Source organism: Lasioglossum baleicum, unplaced genomic scaffold (genome assembly GCF_051020765.1).
Source record: "Lasioglossum baleicum unplaced genomic scaffold, iyLasBale1 scaffold0050, whole genome shotgun sequence".
Taxonomy (NCBI): Eukaryota; Metazoa; Arthropoda; class Insecta; order Hymenoptera; family Halictidae; genus Lasioglossum; species Lasioglossum baleicum.
In genome coordinates this window covers 721844-743205 of record NW_027469110.1, presented here as the reverse complement: position 1 = coordinate 743205, position 21362 = coordinate 721844, and positions in this window count along the sequence as shown.

Sequence of the window (21362 nt, the reverse complement as noted above, 5' to 3'; positions counted from 1 at the left end):
ACGCATAACGCATAACGCATAACGCATAACGCATAACTTATAATGCATTACGCATAATCCATAACGGATATCGCATAACCCATCTCGCATGACGCATAACGCAAAGCCGATAACGCATAACGCATAACGCATAACGCATAACGCATAACGCATGACGCATAACGCATAACGCATAACGCATAACGCATAACGCATAACGCATAACGCATAACGCATAACGCATAACGCATAACGCATAACGCATAACGCATAACGCATAACGCATAACGCATAACGCATAACGCATAACGCATAACGCATAACGCATAACGCATAACGCATAACGCATAACGCATAACGCATAACGCATAACGCATAACGCATAACGCATAACGCATAACGCATAACGCATAACGCATAACGCATAACGCATAACGCATAACGCATAACGCATAACGCATAACGCATAACGCATAACGCATAACGCATAACGCATAACGCATAACGCATAACGCATAACGCATAACGCATAACGCATAACGCATAACGCATAACGCATAACGCATAACGCATAACGCATAACGCATAACGCATAACGCATAACGCATAACGCATAACGCATAACGCATAACGCATAACGCATAACGCATAACGCATAACGCATAACGCATAACGCATAACGCATAACGCATAACGCATAACGCATAACGCATAACGCATAACGCATAACGCATAACGCATAACGCATAACGCATAACGCATAACGCATAACGCATAACGCATAACGCATAACGCATGACGCATAACGCATAACGCATAACGCATGACGCATAACGCATAACGCATGACGCATAACCCATAACGCATGACGCATAACCCATAACGCATAACGCATGACGCATAACCCATAACGCATAACGCATAACGCATAACGCATAACGCATAACGCATAACGCATAACGCATAACGCATAACGCATAACGCATAACGCATAACGCATAACGCATAACGCATAACGCATAACGCATAACGCATAACGCATAACGCATAACGCATAACGCATAACGCATAACGCATAACGCATAACGCATAACGCATAACGCATAACGCATAACGCATAACGCATAACGCATAACGCATAACGCATAACGCATAACGCATAACGCATAACGCATAACGCATAACGCATAACGCATAACGCATAACGCATAACGCATAACGCATAACGCATAACGCATAACGCATAACGCATAACACATAACGCAAAACGCATAACGCATAACGCATAACGCATAACGCATAACCCATAAACCATAACGGATATCGCATAACCCATCTCGCATGACGCATAACGCAAAGCCGATAACGCATAACGCATAACGCATAACGCATAACGCATGACGCATAACGCATAACGCATGACGCATAACCCATAACGCATAACACATAACGCAAAAAGCATAACGCATAACATATAATGCATTACGCATAATCCATAACCGATATCGCATAACCCATCACGCATAACGCATAACGCATAACGCATAACGCATAACGCATAACGCATAACGCATAACGCATAACGCATAACGCATAACGCATAACGCATAACGCATAACGCATAACGCATAACGCATAACGCATAACGCATAACGCATAACGCATAACGCATAACGCATAACGCATAACGCATAACGCATAACGCATAACGCATAACGCATAACGCATAACGCATAACGCATAACGCATAACGCATAACGCATAACGCATAACGCATAACGCATAACGCATAACGCATAACGCATAACGCATAACGCATAACGCATAACGCATAACGCATAACGCATAACGCATAACGCATAACGCATAACGCATGACGCATAACCCATAACGCATAACGCATAACGCAAAACGCATAACGCATAACGCATAACGCATAACGCATAACGCATAACGCATAACGCATAACGCATAACGCATAACGCATAACGCATAACGCATAACGCATAACGCATAACGCATAACGCATAACGCATAACGCATAACGCATAACGCATAACGCATAACGCATAACGCATAACGCATAACGCATAACGCATAACGCATAACGCATAACGCATAACGCATAACGCATAACGCATAACGCATAACGCATAACGCATAACGCATAACGCATAACGCATAACGCATAACGCATGACGCATAACCCATAACGCATAACGCATGACGCAAAACGCATAACGCATAACGCATAACGCATAACGCATAACGCATAACGCATAACGCATAACGCATAACGCATAACGCATAACGCATAACGCATAACGCATAACGCATAACGCATAACGCATAACGCATAACGCATAACGCATAACGCATAACGCATAACGCATAACGCATAACGCATAACGCATAACGCATAACGCATAACGCATAACGCATAACGCATAACGCATAACGCATAACGCATAACGCATAACGCATAACGCATAACGCATAACGCATAACGCATAACGCATAACGCATAACGCATAACGCATAACGCATAACGCATAACGCATAACGCATAACGCATAACGCATAACGCATAACGCACAACGCATAACCCATACCGCATTACGCATTACGCATAACGCATAACGCATAACGCATAACGCATAACGCATAACGCATAACGCATAACGCATAACGCATAACGCATAACGCATAACGCATAACGCATAACGCATAACGCATAACGCATGACGCATAACCCATAACGCATAACACATAACGCAAAAAGCATAACGCATAACATATAATGCATTACGCATAATCCATAACCGATATCGCATAACCCATCACGCATAACGCATAACGCATAACGCATAACGCATAACGCATAACGCATAACGCATAACGCATAACGCATAACGCATAACGCATAACGCATAACGCATAACGCATAACGCATAACGCATAACGCATAACGCATAACGCATAACGCATAACGCATAACGCATAACGCATAACGCATAACGCATAACGCATAACGCATAACGCATAACGCATAACGCATAACGCATAACGCATAACGCATAACGCATAACGCATAACGCATAACGCATAACGCATAACGCATAACGCATAACGCATAACGCATAACGCATAACGCATAACGCATAACGCATAACGCATAACGCATAACGCAGAACGCATAACGCATAACGCATAACGCATAACGCATAACGCATAACGCATAACGCATAACGCATAACGCATAACGCATAACGCATAACGCATGACGCATAACCCATAACGCATAACACATAACGCAAAACGCATAACGCATAACGCATAACGCATAACGCATAACCCATAAACCATAACGCATAACACATAACGCAAAAAGCATAACGCATAACATATAATGCATTACGCATAATCCATAACGGATATCGCATAACCCATCTCGCATGACGCATAACGCAAAGCCGATAACGCATAACGCATAACGCATAACGCATAACGCATGACGCATAACGCATAACGCATAACGTATAACGCATAACGCATAACGCATAACGCATAACGCATAACGCATAACGCATAACGCATAACGCATAACGCATAACGCATAACGCATAACGCATAACGCATAACGCATAACGCATAACGCATAACGCATAACGCATAACGCATAACGCATAACGCATGACGCATAACGCATAACGCATAACGCATAACGCATAACGCATAACGCATAACGCATAACGCATAACGCATAACGCATAACGCATAACGCATAACGCATAACGCATAACGCATAACGCATAACGCATAACGCATAACGCATAACGCATAACGCATAACGCATAACGCATAACGCATAACGCATAACGCATAACGCATGACGCATAACCCATAACGCATAACGCATAACGCAAAACTCATAACGCATAACGCATAACGCATAACGCATAACGCATAACGCATAACGCATAACGCATAACGCATAACGCATAACGCATAACGCATAACGCATAACGCATAACGCATAACGCATAACGCATAACGCATAACGCATAACGCATAACCCATACCGCATTACGCATTACGCATAATGCATAACGCATAATCCATAACGGATAACGCATAACGCATAACGCAAATCCGATAACGCATAACGCATAACGCATAACATATAGCGCATATCGCATAACGCATAACGCATAACCCATAACGCATAACCCATAACGCAAAACGCATAACGCATAATGCATTACGCATAATCCATAACGGATAACGCATAACCCATAACGCATGACGCATAACGCAAAGCCGATAACGCATAACGCATAACGCAAAGCCGATAACGCATAACGCATAACGCATATCGCATAACGCATAACGCATAACGCGTAACGCATAACCCATAACGCATAACGCATAACGCATGACGCATAACCCATAACGCATAACACATAACACATAACGCAAAACGCATAACTTATAATGCATTACGCATAATCCATAACGGATAACGCATAACCCATAACGCATGACGCATAACGCAAACCCGATAACGCATAACGCATAACGCATAACGCATGACGCATAACCCATAACGCATAACCCATGACGCATAACGCATAACGCATAACGCATAACGCATAACCCATAACGCAAAACGCATAACGCATAATGCATTACGCATAATCCATAAGGGATAACGCATAACCCATAACGCATGACGCATAACGCAAAGCCGATAACGCATAACGTATAACGTATGACGCATATCGCATAACGCATAACGCATAACGCATAACGCATAACCCATAACGCATAACGCATAACGCATGACGCATAACCCATAACGCATAACACATAACGCAAAAAGCATAACGCATAACATATAATGCATTACGCATAATCCATAACCGATATCGCATAACCCATCACGCATAACGCATAACGCAAAGCCGATAACGCATAACGCATAACGCATAACGCATAACGTATGACGCATAACGCATAACGCATAACGCATAACGTATAACGCATAACGCATAACGCATAACGCATAACGCATAACGCATAACGCATGACGCATAACCCATAACGCATAACACATAACGCAAAACGCATAACGCATAACGCATAACGCATACCGCATAACGCATAACGCATAACGCATAACGCATAACGCATAACGCATAACGCATAACGCATAACGCATAACGCATAACGCATAACGCATAACGCATAACGCATAACGCATAACGCATAACGCATAACCCATAACGCATAACACATAACACATAACGCAAAACGCATAACTTATAATGCATTACGCATAATCCATAACGGATAACGCATAACCCATAACGGATGACGCATAACGCAAACCCGATAACGCATAACGCATAACGCATAACGCATGACGCATAACCCATAACGCATAACCCATAACGCATAACCCATAACGCATAACGCATAACGCATAACGCATAACCCATAACGCAAAACGCATAACGCATAATGCATTACGCATAATCCATAAGGGATAACGCATAACCCATAACGCATGACGCATAACGCAAAGCCGATAACGCATAACGTATAACGTATGACGCATAACGCAGAGCCGATAACGCATATCGCATAACGCATAACGCATAACGCATAACGCATAACGCATAACGCATAACGCATAACGCATAACGCATAACCCATAACGCATAACGCATAACGCATAACGCATGACGCATAACCCATAACGCATAACACATAACGCAAAAAGCATAACGCATAACATATAATGCATTACGCATAATCCATAACCGATATCGCATAACCCATCACGCATAACGCATAACGCAAAGCCGATAACGCATAACGCATAACGCATAACGTATGACGCATAACGCATAACGCATAACTCATAACGTATAACGCATAACGCATAACGCATAACGCATAACGCATAACGCATAACGCATAACGCATGACGCATAACCCATAACGCATAACACATAACGCAAAACGCATAACGCATAACGCATAACGCATAACGCATAACGCATAACGCATAACGCATAACGCATAACGCATAACGCATAACGCATAACGCATAACGCATAACGCATAACGCATAACGCATAACGCATAACGCATGACGCATAACCCATAACGCATAACACATAACGCAAAACGCATAACGCATAACGCATAACGCATAACGCATAACGCATAACGCATAACGCATAACGCATAACGCATAACGCATAACGCATAACGCATAACGCATAACGCATAACGCATAACGCATAACGCATAACGCATAACGCATAACGCATAACGCATAACGCATAACGCATAACGCATAACGCATAACGCATAACGCATAACGCATAACGCATAACGCATAACGCATAACGCATAACGCATAACGCATAACGCATAACGCATAACGCATAACGCATAACGCATAACGCATAACGCATAACGCATAACGCATAACGCATAACGCATAACGCATAACGCATAACGCATAACGCATAACGCATAACGCATAACGCATAACGCATAACGCATAACGCATAACGCATAACGCATAACCCATAACGCATAACACATAACACATAACGCAAAACGCATAACTTATAATGCATTACGCATAATCCATAACGGATAACGCATAACCCATAACGGATGACGCATAACGCAAACCCGATAACGCATAACGCATAACGCATAACGCATAACGCATAACGCATAACGCATAACGCATAACGCATAACGCATAACGCATAACGCATAACGCATAACGCATAACGCATAACGCATAACGCATAACGCATAACGCATAACGCATGACGCATAACGCATAACGCATGACGCATAACCCATAACGCATAACGCATGACGCAAAACGCATAACGCATAACGCATAACGCATAACGCATAACGCATAACGCATAACGCATAACGCATAACGCATAACGCATAACGCATAACGCATAACGCATAACGCATAACGCATAACGCATAACGCATAACGCATAACGCATAACGCATAACGCATAACGCATAACGCATAACGCATAACGCATAACGCATAACGCATAACGCATAACGCATAACGCATAACGCATAACGCATAACGCATAACGCATAACGCATAACGCATAACGCATAACGCATAACGCATAACGCATAACGCATAACGCATAACGCATAACGCATAACGCATAACGCATAACGCATAACGCATAACGCATAACGCATAACGCATAACGCATAACGCATAACGCATAACGCATAACGCATAACGCATAACGCATAACGCATAACGCATAACGCATAACGCATAACGCATAACGCATAACGCATAACGCATAACGCATAACGCATAACGCATAACGCATAACGCATAACGCATAACGCATAACGCATAACGCATAACGCATAACGCATAACGCATAACGCATAACGCATAACGCATAACGCATAACGCATAACGCATAACGCATAACGCATAACGCATAACGCATAACGCATAACGCATAACGCATAACGCATAACGCATAACGCATAACGCATAACGCATAACGCATAACGCATAACGCATAACGCATAACGCATAACGCATAACGCATAACGCATAACGCATAACGCATAACGCATAACGCATAACGCATAACGCATAACGCATAACGCATAACGCATAACGCATAACGCATAACCCATAACGCATAACACATAACACATAACGCAAAACGCATAACTTATAATGCATTACGCATAATCCATAACGGATAACGCATAACCCATAACGCATGACGCATAACGCAAACCCGATAACGCATAACGCATAACGCATGACGCATAACCCATAACGCATAACCCATAACGCATAACCCATAACGCATAACGCATAACGCATAACGCATAACCCATAACGCAAAACGCATAACGCATAATGCATTACGCATAATCCATAAGGGATAACGCATAACCCATAACGCATGACGCATAACGCAAAGCCGATAACGCATAACGTATAACGTATGACGCATAACGCAGAGCCGATAACGCATATCGCATAACGCATAACGCATAACGCATAACGCATAACGCATAACGCATAACCCATAACGCATAACGCATAACGCATAACGCATGACGCATAACCCATAACGCATAACACATAACGCAAAAAGCATAACGCATAACATATAATGCATTACGCATAATCCATAACCGATATCGCATAACCCATCACGCATAACGCATAACGCAAAGCCGATAACGCATAACGCATAACGCATAACGCATAACGTATGACGCATAACGCATAACGCATAACGCATAACGCATAACGCATAACGCATAACGCATAACGCATAACGCATAACGCATAACGCATAACCCATAACGCATAACACATAACACATAACGCAAAACGCATAACTTATAATGCATTACGCATAATCCATAACGGATAACGCATAACCCATAACGCATGACGCATAACGCAAACCCGATAACGCATAACGCATAACGCATGACGCATAACCCATAACGCATAACCCATAACGCATAACCCATAACGCATAACGCATAACGCATAACGCATAACCCATAACGCAAAACGCATAACGCATAATGCATTACGCATAATCCATAAGGGATAACGCATAACCCATAACGCATGACGCATAACGCAAAGCCGATAACGCATAACGTATAACGTATGACGCATAACGCAGAGCCGATAACGCATATCGCATAACGCATAACGCATAACGCATAACGCATAACGCATAACGCATAACCCATAACGCATAACGCATAACGCATAACGCATGACGCATAACCCATAACGCATAACACATAACGCAAAAAGCATAACGCATAACATATAATGCATTACGCATAATCCATAACCGATATCGCATAACCCATCACGCATAACGCATAACGCAAAGCCGATAACGCATAACGCATAACGCATAACGCATAACGTATGACGCATAACGCATAACGCATAACGCATAACGCATAACGCATAACGCATAACGCATAACGCATAACGCATAACCCATAACGCATAACACATAACACATAACGCAAAACGCATAACTTATAATGCATTACGCATAATCCATAACGGATAACGCATAACCCATAACGCATGACGCATAACGCAAACCCGATAACGCATAACGCATAACGCATAACGCATGACGCATAACCCATAACGCATAACCCATAACGCATAACCCATAACGCATAACGCATAACGCATAACGCATAACCCATAACGCAAAACGCATAACGCATAATGCATTACGCATAATCCATAAGGGATAACGCATAACCCATAACGCATGACGCATAACGCAAAGCCGATAACGCATAACGTATAACGTATGACGCATAACGCAGAGCCGATAACGCATATCGCATAACGCATAACGCATAACGCATAACGCATAACCCATAACGCATAACGCATAACGCATAACGCATGACGCATAACCCATAACGCATAACACATAACGCAAAAAGCATAACGCATAACATATAATGCATTACGCATAATCCATAACCGATATCGCATAACCCATCACGCATAACGCATAACGCAAAGCCGATAACGCATAACGCATAACGCATAACGCATAACGTATGACGCATAACGCATAACGCATAACGCATAACGTATAACGCATAACGCATAACGCATAACGCATAACGCATAACGCATAACGCATAACGCATGACGCATAACCCATAACGCATAACACATAACGCAAAACGCATAACGCATAACGCATAACGCATAACGCATAACGCATAACGCATAACGCATAACGCATAACGCATAACGCATAACGCATAACGCATAACGCATAACGCATAACGCATAACGCATAACGCATAACGCATAACGCATAACGCATAACGCATAACGCATAACGCATAGCGCATAACGCATAACGCATAACGCATAACGCATAACGCATAACGCATAACGCATAACGCATAACGCATAACGCATAACGCATAACGCATAACGCATAACGCATAACGCATAACGCACAACGCATAACCCATACCGCATTACGCATTACGCATAATGCATAACGCATAATCCATAACGGATAACGCATAACCCATAACGCATGACGCATAACGCAAAGCCGATAACGCATAACGCATAACGCAAAGCCGATAACGCATAACGCATTACGCATAACCCATAAAGCATAACGCATAACGCAAAACGCATAACGCATATCGCATAACGCATAACGCATAACGCGTAACGCATAACCCATAACGCATAACGCATAACGCATAACGCATGACGCATAACCCATAACGCATAACACATAACACATAACGCAAAACGCATAACTTATAATGCATTACGCATAATCCATAACGGATAACGCATAACCCATAACGCATGACGCATAACGCAAACCCGATAACGCATAACGCATAACGCATAACGCATGACGCATAACCCATAACGCATAACCCATAACGCATAACCCATAACGCATAACGCATAACGCATAACGCATAACGCATAACCCATAACGCATAATGCATTACGCATAATCCATAAGGGATAACGCATAACCCATAACGCATGACGCATAACGCAAAGCCGATAACGCATAACGTATAACGTATGACGCATAACGCAGAGCCGATAACGCATATCGCATAACGCATAACGCATAACGCATAACGCATAACGCATAACGCATAACCCATAACGCATAACGCATAACGCATAACGCATGACGCATAACGCATAACACATAACGCAAAAAGCATAACGCATAACATATAATGCATTACGCATAATCCATAACCGATATCGCATAACCCATCACGCATAACGCATAACGCAAAGCCGATAACGCATAACGCATAACGCAAAACGCATAACGCATATCGCATAACGCATAACGCATAACGCGTAACGCATAACCCATAACGCATAACGCATAACGCATAACGCATGACGCATAACCCATAACGCATAACACATAACACATAACGCAAAACGCATAACTTATAATGCATTATGCATAATCCATAACGGATAACGCATAACCCATAACGCAGAGCCGATAACGCATATCGCATAACGCATAACGCATAACGCATAACGCATAACGCATAACGCATAACGCATAACGCATAACGCATAACGCATAACGCATAACGCATAACGCATAACGCATAACGCATAACGCATAACGCATAACGCATAACGCATAACGCATAACGCATAACGCATAACGCATAACGCATAACGCATATCGCATAACGCATAACGCATAACGCGTAACGCATAACCCATAACGCATAACGCATAACGCATAACGCATGACGCATAACCCATAACGCATAACACATAACACATAACGCAAAACGCATAACTTATAATGCAATACGCATAATCCATAACGGATAACGCATAACACATAACGCATGACGCATAACGCAATCCCGATAACGCATAACGCATAACGCATAACGCATGACGCATAACCCATAACGCATAACCCATAACGCATAACCCATAACGCATAACGCATAACGCATAACGCATAACGCATAACGCATAACCCATAACGCAAAACGCATAACGCAAAATGCATTACGCATAATCCATAAGGGATAACGCATAACCCATAACGCATGACGCATAACGCAAAGCCGATAACGCATAACGTATAACGTATGACGCATAACGCAGAGCCGATAACGCATATCGCATAACGCATAACGCATAACGCATAACGCATAACGCATAACGCATAACGCATAACGCATAACGCATAACCCATAACGCATAACGCATAACGCATAACGCATGACGCATAACGCATAACACATAACGCAAAAAGCATAACGCATAACATATAATGCATTACGCATAATCCATAACCGATATCGCATAACCCATCACGCATAACGCATAACGCAAAGCCGATAACGCATAACGCATAACGCAAAACGCATAACTCATATCGCATAACGCATAACGCATAACGCGTAACGCATAACCCATAACGCATAACGCATAACGCATAACGCATGACGCATAACCCATAACGCATAACACATAACACATAACGCAAAACGCATAACTTATAATGCATTACGCATAATCCATAACGGATAACGCATAACCCATAACGCATGACGCATAACGCAAACCCGATAACGCATAACGCATAACGCATAACGCATAACGCATGACGCATAACCCATAACGCATAACCCATAACGCATAACCCATAACGCATAACGCATAACGCATAACGCATAACGCATAACCCATAACGCAAAACGCATAACGCATAATGCATTACGCATAATCCATAAGGGATAACGCATAACCCATAACGCATGACGCATAACGCAAAGCCGATAACGCATAACGTATAACGTATGACGCATAACGCAGAGCCGATAACGCATATCGCATAACGCATAACGCATAACGCATAACGCATAACGCATAACGCATAACGCATAACGCATAACGCATAACGCATAACGCATAACGCATAACGCATAACGCATAACGCATAACGCATAACGCATAACGCATAACGCATAACGCATAACGCATAACGCATAACGCATAACGCATAACGCATAACGCATAACGCATAACGCATAACGCATAACGCATAACGCATAACGCATAACGCATAACGCATAACGCATAACGCATAACGCATAACGCATAACGCATAACGCATAACGCATAACGCATAACGCATAACGCATAACGCATAACGCATAACGCATAACGCATAACGCATAACGCATAACGCATATCGCATAACGCATAACGCATAACGCATAATGCGTAACGCATAACCCATAACGCATAACGCATAACGCATAACGCATGACGCATAACCCATAACGCATAACACATAACACATAACGCAAAACGCATAACTTATAATGCATTACGCATAATCCATAACGGATAACGCATAACCCATAACGCATGACGCATAACGCAAACCCGATAACGCATAACGCATAACGCATAACGCATGACGCATAACCCATAACGCATAACCCATAACGCATAACGCATAACGCATGACGCATAACCCATAACGCATAACACATAACGCAAAAAGCATAACGCATAACATATAATGCATTACGCATAATCCATAACCGATATCGCATAACCCATCACGCATAACGCATAACGCAAAGCCGATAACGCATAACGCATAACGCATAACGCATAACGTATGACGCATAACGCATAACGCATAACGCATAACGCATAACGCATAACGCATAACGCATAACGCATAACGCATAACGCATAACCCATAACGCATAACACATAACACATAACGCAAAACGCATAACTTATAATGCATTACGCATAATCCATAACCGATATCGCATAACCCATCACGCATAACGCATAACGCAAAGCCGATAACGCATAACGCATAACGCATAACGCATAACGTATGACGCATAACGCATAACGCATAACGCATAACGCATAACGTATAACGCATAACGCATAACGCATAACGCATAACGCATAACGCATAACGCATGACGCATAACCCATAACGCATAACACATAACGCAAAACGCATAACGCATAACGCATAACGCATACCGCATAACGCATAACGCATAACGCATAACGCATAACGCATAACGCATAACGCATAACGCATAACGCATAACGCATAACGCATAACGCATAACGCATAACGCATAACGCATAACGCATAACGCATAACGCATAACCCATAACGCATAACACATAACACATAACGCAAAACGCATAACTTATAATGCATTACGCATAATCCATAACGGATAACGCATAACCCATAACGGATGACGCATAACGCAAACCCGATAACGCATAACGCATAACGCATAACGCATGACGCATAACCCATAACGCATAACCCATAACGCATAACCCATAACGCATAACGCATAACGCATAACGCATAACCCATAACGCAAAACGCATAACGCATAATGCATTACGCATAATCCATAAGGGATAACGCATAACCCATAACGCATGACGCATAACGCAAAGCCGATAACGCATAACGAATAACGTATGACGCATAACGCAGAGCCGATAACGCATATCGCATAACGCATAACGCATAACGCATAACGCATAACGCATAACGCATAACGCATAACGCATAACCCATAACGCATAACGCATAACGCATAACGCATGACGCATAACCCATAACGCATAACACATAACGCAAAAAGCATAACGCATAACATATAATGCATTACGCATAATCCATAACCGATATCGCATAACCCATCACGCATAACGCATAACGCAAAGCCGATAACGCATAACGCATAACGCATAACGCATAACGCATAACGTATGACGCATAACGCATAACGCATAACTCATAACGTATAACGCATAACGCATAACGCATAACGCATAACGCATAACGCATAACGCATAACGCATGACGCATAACCCATAACGCATAACACATAACGCAAAACGCATAACGCATAACGCATAACGCATAACGCATAACGCATAACGCATAACGCATAACGCATAACGCATAACGCATAACGCATAACGCATAACGCATAACGCATAACGCATAACGCATGACGCATAACCCATAACGCATAACACATAACGCAAAACGCATAACGCATAACGCATAACGCATAACGCATAACGCATAACGCATAACGCATAACGCATAACGCATAACGCATAACGCATAACGCATAACGCATAACGCATAACGCATAACGCATAACGCATAACGCATAACGCATAACGCATAACGCATAACGCATAACGCATAACGCATAACGCATAACGCATAACGCATAACGCATAACGCATAACGCATAACGCATAACGCATAACGCATAACGCATAACGCATAACGCATAACGCATAACGCATAACGCATAACGCATAACGCATAACGCATAACGCATAACGCATAACGCATAACGCATAACGCATAACGCATAACGCATAACGCATAACGCATAACGCATAACGCATAACGCATAACGCATAACGCATAACGCATAACGCATAACGCATAACGCATAACGCATAACGCATAACGCATAACGCATAACGCATAACGCATAACGCATAACGCATAACGCATAACGCATAACGCATAACGCATAACGCATAACGCATAACGCATAACGCATAACGCATAACGCATAACGCATAACGCATAACGCATAACGCATAACGCATAACGCATAACGCATAACGCATAACGCATAACGCATAACGCATAACGCATAACGCATAACGCATAACGCATAACGCATAACGCATAACGCATAACGCATAACGCATAACGCATAACGCATAACGCATAACGCATAACGCATAACGCATAACGCATAACGCATAACGCATAACGCATAACGCATAACGCATAACGCATAACGCATAACGCATAACGCATAACGCATAACGCATAACGCATAACGCATAACGCATAACGCATAACGCATAACGCATAACGCATAACGCATAACGCATAACGCATAACGCATAACGCATAACGCATAACGCATAACGCATAACGCATAACGCATAACGCATAACGCATAACGCATAACCCATAACGCATAACACATAACACATAACGCAAAACGCATAACTTATAATGCATTACGCATAATCCATAACGGATAACGCATAACCCATAACGCATGACGCATAACGCAAACCCGATAACGCATAACGCATAACGCATGACGCATAACCCATAACGCATAACCCATAACGCATAACCCATAACGCATAACGCATAACGCATAACGCATAACCCATAACGCAAAACGCATAACGCATAATGCATTACGCATAATCCATAAGGGATAACGCATAACCCATAACGCATGACGCATAACGCAAAGCCGATAACGCATAACGTATAACGTATGACGCATAACGCAGAGCCGATAACGCATATCGCATAACGCATAACGCATAACGCATAACGCATAACGCATAACGCATAACCCATAACGCATAACGCATAACGCATAACGCATGACGCATAACCCATAACGCATAACACATAACGCAAAAAGCATAACGCATAACATATAATGCATTACGCATAATCCATAACCGATATCGCATAACCCATCACGCATAACGCATAACGCAAAGCCGATAACGCATAACGCATAACGCATAACGCATAACGTATGACGCATAACGCATAACGCATAACGCATAACGCATAACGCATAACGCATAACGCATAACGCATAACGCATAACGCATAACGCATAACGCATAACGCATAACCCATAACGCATAACACATAACACATAACGCAAAACGCATAACTTATAATGCATTACGCATAATCCATAACGGATAACGCATAACCCATAACGCATGACGCATAACGCAAACCCGATAACGCATAACGCATAACGCATGACGCATAACCCATAACGCATAACCCATAACGCATAACCCATAACGCATAACGCATAACGCATAACGCATAACCCATAACGCAAAACGCATAACGCATAATGCATTACGCATAATCCATAAGGGATAACGCATAACCCATAACGCATGACGCATAACGCAAAGCCGATAACGCATAACGTATAACGTATGACGCATAACGCAGAGCCGATAACGCATATCGCATAACGCATAACGCATAACGCATAACGCATAACGCATAACGCATAACCCATAACGCATAACGCATAACGCATGACGCATAACCCATAACGCATAACACATAACGCAAAAAGCATAACGCATAACATATAATGCATTACGCATAATCCATAACCGATATCGCATAACCCATCACGCATAACGCATAACGCAAAGCCGATAACGCATAACGCATAACGCATAACGCATAACGTATGACGCATAACGCATAACGCATAACGCATAACGCATAACGCATAACGCATAACGCATAACGCATAACGCATAACCCATAACGCATAACACATAACACATAACGCAAAACGCATAACTTATAATGCATTACGCATAATCCATAACGGATAACGCATAACCCATAACGCATGACGCATAACGCAAACCCGATAACGCATAACGCATAACGCATAACGCATGACGCATAACCCATAACGCATAACCCATAACGCATAACCCATAACGCATAACGCATAACGCATAACGCATAACCCATAACGCAAAACGCATAACGCATAATGCATTACGCATAATCCATAAGGGATAACGCATAACCCATAACGCATGACGCATAACGCAAAGCCGATAACGCATAACGTATAACGTATGACGCATAACGCAGAGCCGATAACGCATATCGCATAACGCATAACGCATAACGCATAACGCATAACCCATAACGCATAACGCATAACGCATAACGCATGACGCATAACCCATAACGCATAACACATAACGCAAAAAGCATAACGCATAACATATAATGCATTACGCATAATCCATAACCGATATCGCATAACCCATCACGCATAACGCATAACGCATAACGCATAACGCATAACGTATGACGCATAACGCATAACGCATAACGCATAACGTATAACGCATAACGCATAACGCATAACGCATAACGCATAACGCATAACGCATAACGCATGACGCATAACCCATAACGCATAACACATAACGCAAAACGCATAACGCATAACGCATAACGCATAACGCATAACGCATAACGCATAACGCATAACGCATAACGCATAACGCATAACGCATAACGCATAACGCATAACGCATAACGCATAACGCATAACGCATAACGCATAACGCATAACGCATAACGCATAACGCATAGCGCATAACGCATAACGCATAACGCATAACGCATAACGCATAACGCATAACGCATAACGCATAACGCATAACGCATAACGCATAACGCATAACGCATAACGCATAACGCATAACGCACAACGCATAACCCATACCGCATTACGCATTACGCATAATGCATAACGCATAATCCATAACGGATAACGCATAACCCATAACGCATGACGCATAACGCAAAGCCGATAACGCATAACGCATAACGCAAAGCCGATAACGCATAACGCATTACGCATAACCCATAAAGCATAACGCATAACGCAAAACGCATAACGCATATCGCATAACGCATAACGCATAACGCGTAACGCATAACCCATAACGCATAACGCATAACGCATAACGCATGACGCATAACCCATAACGCATAACACATAACACATAACGCAAAACGCATAACTTATAATGCATTACGCATAATCCATAACGGATAACGCATAACCCATAACGCATGACGCATAACGCAAACCCGATAACGCATAACGCATAACGCATAACGCATGACGCATAACCCATAACGCATAACCCATAACGCATAACCCATAACGCATAACGCATAACGCATAACGCATAACGCATAACGCATAACGCATAACTTATAATGCATTACGCATAATCCATAACGGATATCGCATAACCCATCTCGCATGACGCATAACGCAAAGCCGATAACGCATAACGCATAACGCATAACGCATAACGCATGACGCATAACGCATAACGCATAACGCATAACGCATAACGCATAACGCATAACGCATAACGCATAACGCATAACGCATAATCCATAACGGATAACGCATAACCCATAACGCATGACGCATAACGCAAAGCCGATAACGCATAACGCATAACGCAAAGCCGATAACGCATAACGCATTACGCATAACCCATAAAGCATAACGCATAACGCAAAACGCATAACGCATATCGCATAACGCATAACGCATAACGCATAACGCATAACGCATAACGCATAACGCATAACGCATAACGCATAACGCATAACGCATAACGCATAACGCATAACGCATAACGCATAACGCATAACGCATAACGCATAACGCATAACGCATAACGCATAACGCATAACGCATAACGCATAACGCATAACGCATAACGCATAACGCATAACGCATAACGCATAACGCATAACGCATAACGCATAACGCATAACGCATAACGCATAACGCATAACGCATAACGCATAACGCATAACGCATAACGCATAACGCATAACGCATAACGCATAACGCATAACGCATAACGCATAACGCATAACGCATAACGCATAACGCATAACGCATAACGCATAACGCATAACGCATAACGCATGACGCATAACGCATAACGCATAACGCATAACGCATAACGCATAACGCATAACGCATAACGCATAACGCATAACGCATAACGCATAACGCATAACGCATAACGCATAACGCATAACGCATAACGCATAACGCATAACGCATAACGCATAACGCATAACGCATAACGCACAACGCATAACCCATACCGCATTACGCATTACGCATAATGCATAACGCATAATCCATAACGGATAACGCATAACGCATAACGCAAATCCGATAACGCATAACGCATAACGCATAACATATAGCGCATATCGCATAACGCATAACGCATAACGCATAACGCATAACCCATAACGCAAAACGCATAACGCATAATGCATTACGCATAATCCATAACGGATAACGCATAACCCATAACGCATGACGCATAACGCAAAGCCGATAACTCATAACGCATAACGCAAAGCCGATAACGCATAACGCATTACGCATAACCCATAAAGCATAACGCATAACGCAAAACGCATAACGCATATCGCATAACGCATAACGCATAACGCGTAACGCATAACCCATAACGCATAACGCATAACGCATAACGCATGACGCATAACCCATAACGCATAACACATAACACATAACGCAAAACGCATAACTTATAATGCATTACGCATAATCCATAACGGATAACGCATAACCCATAACGCATGACGCATAACGCAAACCCGATAACGCATAACGCATAACGCATAACGCATGACGCATAACCCATAACGCATAACCCATAACGCATAACCCATAACGCATAACGCATAACGCATAACGCATAACGCATAACCCATAACGCAAAACGCATAACGCATAATGCATTACGCATAATCCATAAGGGATAACGCATAACCCATAACGCATGACGCATAACGCAAAGCCGATAACGCATAACGTATAACGTATGACGCATAACGCAGAGCCGATAACGCATATCGCATAACGCATAACGCATAACGCATAACGCATAACGCATAACGCATAACGCATAACGCATAACCCATAACGCATAACGCATAACGCATAACGCATGACGCATAACGCATAACACATAACGCAAAAAGCATAACGCATAACATATAATGCATTACGCATAATCCATAACCGATATCGCATAACCCATCACGCATAACGCATAACGCAAAGCCGATAACGCATAACGCATAACGCAAAACGCATAACGCATATCGCATAACGCATAACGCATAACGCGTAACGCATAACCCATAACGCATAACGCATAACGCATAACGCATGACGCATAACCCATAACGCATAACACATAACACATAACGCAAAACGCATAACTTATAATGCATTATGCATAATCCATAACGGATAACGCATAACCCATAACGCAGAGCCGATAACGCATATCGCATAACGCATAACGCATAACGCATAACGCATAACGCATAACGCATAACGCATAACGCATAACGCATAACGCATAACGCATAACGCATAACGCATAACGCATAACGCATAACGCATAACGCATAACGCATAACGCATAACGCATAACGCATAACGCATAACGCATAACGCATAACGCATAACGCATAACGCATAACGCATAACGCATAACGCATAACGCATATCGCATAACGCATAACGCATAACGCGTAACGCATAACCCATAACGCATAACGCATAACGCATAACGCATGACGCATAACCCATAACGCATAACACATAACACATAACGCAAAACGCATAACTTATAATGCAATACGCATAATCCATAACGGATAACGCATAACACATAACGCATGACGCATAACGCAATCCCGATAACGCATAACGCATAACGCATAACGCATGACGCATAACCCATAACGCATAACCCATAACGCATAACCCATAACGCATAACGCATAACGCATAACGCATAACGCATAACCCATAACGCAAAACGCATAACGCAAAATGCATTACGCATAATCCATAAGGGATAACGCATAACCCATAACGCATGACGCATAACGCAAAGCCGATAACGCATAACGTATAACGTATGACGCATAACGCAGAGCCGATAACGCATATCGCATAACGCA